General features: G+C 39.9%; 1 non-coding gene across 1 annotated transcript; it reads left to right on the top strand.

Moving 5' to 3' along the window:
• The first annotated feature begins 5,181 nt into the window (after positions 1–5,181).
• On the top strand, positions 5,182–5,342 carry LOC111758969 (U1 spliceosomal RNA). Its single transcript, XR_002793080.2, has one exon. It is a non-coding gene; the product is annotated as a U1 spliceosomal RNA (small nuclear RNA).
• Positions 5,343–5,663: the final 321 nt, after the last annotated feature.

The following is a 5,663-nucleotide window of genomic DNA, read 5'->3' as shown; positions in this document are numbered from 1 at the left end:
GCTTGAAGAGTTGGCATAGCAAGTAGTGACACATTAAATTGAGAGAGTGTGAATTTAGAATTGACAAAGTTCCTGTGAGTTTTCTGGACATTTTGAAGTTTCCATTCCTCTATGTGTATGCTCATCCAAATCATCTCATTTTGAATGTTAAAAAAATACAAATGAACGTGCTTATGAATCATATCTGAAAATATATTTCAAAGGTCATTAGTATCAGGAAAATCTTTCTCAAAATACTTGTTTTATCTTAACACTGTCTTCTTTCCTAATAATCTATCCCACTTTTTATCCTCTTTCCATAACAGGTATTTGAATCCAAAAGGTCGAGTCTAAAATAACACCAGTTGGTATTTCTGACAGAATTCATTCAGTTGCATCAAACAGAAAACCCAAATTGCATTGGCTAGAACAGGGTAGAGGTGAATTCTCTCTTATGTGAAAAGGCACTGAAAGGCTATAATGGAAGCACCCCTGTCAATGGGGGTCTCTGTTTCTTCTACCTTTGTGCTCTACCACTCTTAGTCATAGCATCTATTATCAAAATTGAATATGGCCCAAGATAGCTTCTAGAGCACTGGCCTGACAACAGCATTCCAGGCAAGAGAAAAGAGAGAGGAGTGAAAGGGCAAAAGGGAATGTTTTCCAGCTGAGTCAGTTCCATGAAAGAGATTTCCAAGAAACCCTACTCAATATCTCTTGCTTATATGTCATTAACCATTCTTACCTACAAAGCAAGCTGAGAAATGTAGTTTTTCTCTGGGCACACTTGTTTGGAATAAAAAATTTATTTTTTAAGTAGGGAACAAGGGGAGAATGCATATTAGGAAAGTCACACACCGTAATACTGAAATGCCCTTATGCACTTGAGGATTAACGTTTGCAACCTTATCTCATGCCCACCCCTGCTCACTCACTATGCTCCCACCATACTAACTTCCTGGTAGGGTCCAGGACCCAGACATTTTTTCCTATTTTATAATCCCTACGATTGTGTTTCCTTCTGCATGGATAGCATGTCATCTGACTTCTTCCATGGCTGGCTCCTTCCCATTTTCCAGGTCTCAGCTAAAATGCCGATGCTTCAGCAAGACCTTTCTTCTCCACTCTAACCAATAGTATCCTCCTCCTCCCCCTCCTCCTCCTCCTCTTCCTCCTCTACCTTCTCCTTCTCCACCTCCTCCTCCTCTGTTATTCTCACCCATAGCACCCTATTTACAGCCTTCAAAACACCAAACACAATCAACAATTGCTGTCCTTATATATTTATTTATTAGCTATTATTTGTATATCCCTGTAGAGAGTGCAAACCCTACGAAGCAGAAATCAATCTGCACTGGTCATTGTTGTATTCCCAGAACCCAGTCCAGTGCCTGGCACATTGTTGGGGTGTCCATACGTCTTTGTTAAACAGGGAGCAGGTGTAACTAAGTGGTTGAGCACCTGCTTCCCGTGGACAAGGTCCCAGGCTTGATGACTGATACCTCCAAAAAACATCATAAATCTTTGTTAAACAATGGGAAGGAGCACCAAGAAAATTGTTACTTAACTGGTAAATAAAAAGATCACCTTGCTGACACCATCCTTTTGTGTGACCAACTCATTCCCAGACCCCCTCTTATAGTTATGAGCTGTTTGAGTCCTGAGAATCAGTCTTTAAAGGTGGCAACCTTAGAGCAGTCCTTTTGCCTGGAATAGCTTTTCAGAGACTTGAGGGCCAATCTCCTCCTTTGTGAAATGACATAAAAGTTGGATTCATCTGCAACTGAAGCTGGATTCTGCAAACGCCACTTTGACATCATGATATTCTCCCATGTTTCTCACAGGAGACTAATCAGTCCATCCATGCACTTTTTTTTTCCCTCTATTAATAGGTCAGAAACTTATGGAGAAAGGTGAAGCTACAGAACTTGATATTTTATCTGGAATCCTTAGGATATAAATGGAAAGATGCAAGGGGAAAAAAGATGGAAAGAATGAAGGAAGGGAAGAAGAGAGAGTAGAAGGGAAAGATAAACTAAGCATATAGTCCCTTCAGTTGCAGAGAAGACGTTTCATTGTGGCAGTTTGTGTCCTAATCTTTGGAGAATTGCTGGAAGATATTCTAACATCTATTTCTTCAAGGAGCTCGTTAGGGTGATGTAAAGTCCGTAACGAAGGGGCAGTGCCATGTTTGAAGAGCCAGGGGTTCCTGTTATCCTGAATTATTGAACAGTCACTATTCGGTGGACTGCTGCCTGCCCGCCTGTCTTCAGCAGGCGGTGACCCTCTCCCTTGCCCAGGAAGGCAGCTGCTTGCTCCTAGCCTCCCTTGAGCTTGCAACAGCCATTTGTTTCGATTTAAGACAGACACTGTCATTATTTTGTGCAGAACTTCACAGAAATATTTCCTCCTAAATGCGTGAACCATCTGAGTAGTACCAGGCAGGCTGCTGGCTTCATTAATAATGCATCCCTGTTTATCAATAGGTTTAGACAACTGGTATTTAGAAGCTTCTTCAGAAGGCGTGAGGTGGTTGGGTTTTTTTCACACAATTTAGCTTCATTCTGTCAGTTCCTTCATGTTGACATTATATCCAACTGGGTTCTGAAAAGCAGAGGTGCTAAAAATCCTGTTTGAGCTGTTCTCTTGCTTTGGAGCACTTCCTGATGGAGCTAAGTCCTGGTGGTTGGCCTTTCTGCCTTCCTTTCTTTCCTTTCAAGTGCTCTAAAGGGAAATATTTGCAATCACTTCTCTTTAAAGCTCACCACAGGGAGGCTTCTCACACCCAGTTCATCTGGACTGGCTCTAGTTGGCACTCTGCTCTAGTCTCCAAATGTTTTAGTAAAGCACAGTAAGACTGAACTCTAGGACATGTAGGCTGTGACAGAGAGCTACATAACTAATTTTAGATCACTTACAGGCACAGAAGACGCAACACACCTTCAAAACCTTTGGGCTTGAATAAACACTCACTGTTATGCAGAGTTCAAGCTGTTGGTATGTTGACAAACTCTTTGTACCTTGACAGAAAGCAATGCCATAAGAAAAGAAGGTTCTCTGAAATCCTGTAGGGCATCAATGAGAAAAAGAAAAGCTGTGGAAGTAAAATAAAAATATTGTTCCTCAGGAATAGATGTGGCTCAAGAGGTAGACTGCCCACCCTCCACGTGGGAGGTCCTGAGTTCTTTCCCATTGCCTCCTGAAAACATAAAAACAGACAACAGGGAAGCGGACGTGGCTCAAGTGATAGGGCTTCCACCTACCGTATGGGAGGACCCGGGTTCAATCCCTGGGGCCTCCTGGTGAAAAAGAAGAGAAAGCATGCCTGCATGGTGAGCCAAGTGCCCGTGTGGCAAGTCAGTGCCTGGGTGGTTAGCCAAGTGCCCGCACAACTGAGTCATGCAGAAAAATGATGATGCAACAAAAGAGAGACAAAGGGGAGAGTCAGGGTGAAGCGCAATAGAAACCAAGAACTGAGGTTCTGCAGCTGCTGACAGGGAACCTCTCTCTGCATCAGAGGTCCAGGATCAAATCCTGGTGAATCCTAGAGGAGAAAAAGTGAAAAAGAGAAGACAAAGAAAAAAGGAAGAAAGAAATAGATAAAATAGATATAGAAGACCACACGGTGAATGGACACAGACAGCAAAAACAGCAGGGCGGGGGGAGGGAGAGGGGAAAAATAAATGAATAAATCTTAAAACAAACAACAAGCAAAACAAATGAATAAACCCACTCAGGGAAGCCTTTGTGGCTCAATGGTTGAGCGCCACCTTCCCATATACAAGTTCCGGGTTCAAACCCTGACCCTGGTACCTCAAAAAAAAAAAATTAAAAATAAATATTGTTTTTCAATGCTGGAGTGAGGAATATATTAATGTAGCAAATGATGATACTCCAGGTTTTCTTTTTAAAGTTCCTGTATCATTCTTGTTTCAAAAAATGCTTTTTTTCCCTTGTAAATCTAAAACGTCTCTAAAGATCAAGTTTATTACTATATGTATATCTCCAAGGGAGGTTGATAAAGCTGGTATTAAAAGTCCCATTTGTAAGGGGAAAATAGTACAAAAAAAACTCAGATTTCTCTAGAGCAATGCAGATAGAAATATACCATGTAAAAAAAAATGACACATATATAAAATATATGTGCACAAGTGTAATGTTTAATGTAGGAATCAAATAGCAGGTTCCCAATCAATTAAAAACTCTTCACTAGCTTGTATTTTTCCTTACAAGAAATAAAGTATGTGGTCAGCAGAAAAATGGCCTCCCAAAGATCTCCTTGTCCTAATTCACAGAACCTATGAATATGTTATGTTACATGGCAAGGGGGAAGTTAGTTGCAGATGAGAGTGTGGTTGCTAATCCGCTGGCTTCAGCATGAGGAGACTCTCCTGGATGACCAGGTGCAACTAATGCCCTCACAAGGGGCCTTAGATGGGGAAGAGGGAGGCAGAAGAGTCAGAAGCAGAGAGATGGTAATAAGAAAGACTGGACCGGAATTGCTGGTACTGAAGATGGAAAAGGACCCTGCATTAAGGAAGACAGGTAGCCTCAAGCAAGAAGCTGGAAAATACAAACACCAAAACCAAAACCAGATCCTCCCCTAAAGCCCGGCCAACAACTTGATTTTAGACTAATGAGACCCATTTTGGACTTCCTCCAGGACTGGAAGATAACACATTTGCATTTTTTAAAAACTGCTAAGTGTCTGGTAATTTATTACAACAGCAATAGAAAAATAATATAAAGCAACTTTTAGAAAAAGCATGAAAATTATGAATACTAAAACAAAGAAAAGTAAAGGTGAGCAATGATGATCAAAATGGCCACCAAAGAAATGACCACTCTTCTATACTGCTGACAACATAGCATTTCTTGAGAGATATCTAGTACTATTTATCACAAACAATAAAATTAACCCTATTTCTTAAAGAAGAAATTGCACTTCCTGGGATTTTCCTTTAATGAAAGATGTGATTTCATAAGCACACACCAACACACATTTTTGGAGGCATGATTTGAAATAATAAACAATTAGAAACAACTACGATATGCAACAGTATGGATTGGTTCAAATAAATTACAGTTCACAGTGCATATTATGCATCCAATGAAAATAATATACCAGGAGAATATGCACTGACGCAGAAAGATCTCCCAACATATGGAAAAAAAATAGGTGTGCAAAATAGTATGATGCCTGTACTTATTTGGAGGGGAGATACTATGATCATGAAAGTGGTTTTCCCAGGGTGAGTCTTATCTATTGCATGCCAAATATTCTGATCCCTGCAATTTCCCTAAATATGGGAACTTAACTGCATAATTTGTGGTAGTGGGGACTGTGGTTGCATTCTCCCCTGAAAAAAAATTACTAGTATTTTCCCATTTATATAGTACATATACATTTATACATATAAATAAATAATTATAATAGAGTAAAAGATCAAAAGATATTATCAATGCTCATTTCTCGGTTTAAGGATTATTTTATTCTTTTTCAAATGTTACTAAAATGAAATTGTATTATTTCATATTCAGAAAAAGTCTACAATAAACTTTCTGTTAAAAATTGTCTTGACAGAGCTGGACTCATTTGTGGTTTTTCTACATGTGGCTCTTCTGCCCCTTCTATTTCTACCTATAGGTAGTACTATACTTGATAGGCGTATGTCCAAGAGACT

The sequence above is a fragment of the Dasypus novemcinctus genome, chromosome 1, assembly GCF_030445035.2.
Source record: "Dasypus novemcinctus isolate mDasNov1 chromosome 1, mDasNov1.1.hap2, whole genome shotgun sequence".
Lineage (NCBI taxonomy): Eukaryota > Metazoa > Chordata > Mammalia > Cingulata > Dasypodidae > Dasypus > Dasypus novemcinctus.
The sequence above is the reverse complement of the archived record's forward strand: the minus strand, read 5'-3'. Positions and strand labels throughout refer to the sequence as shown.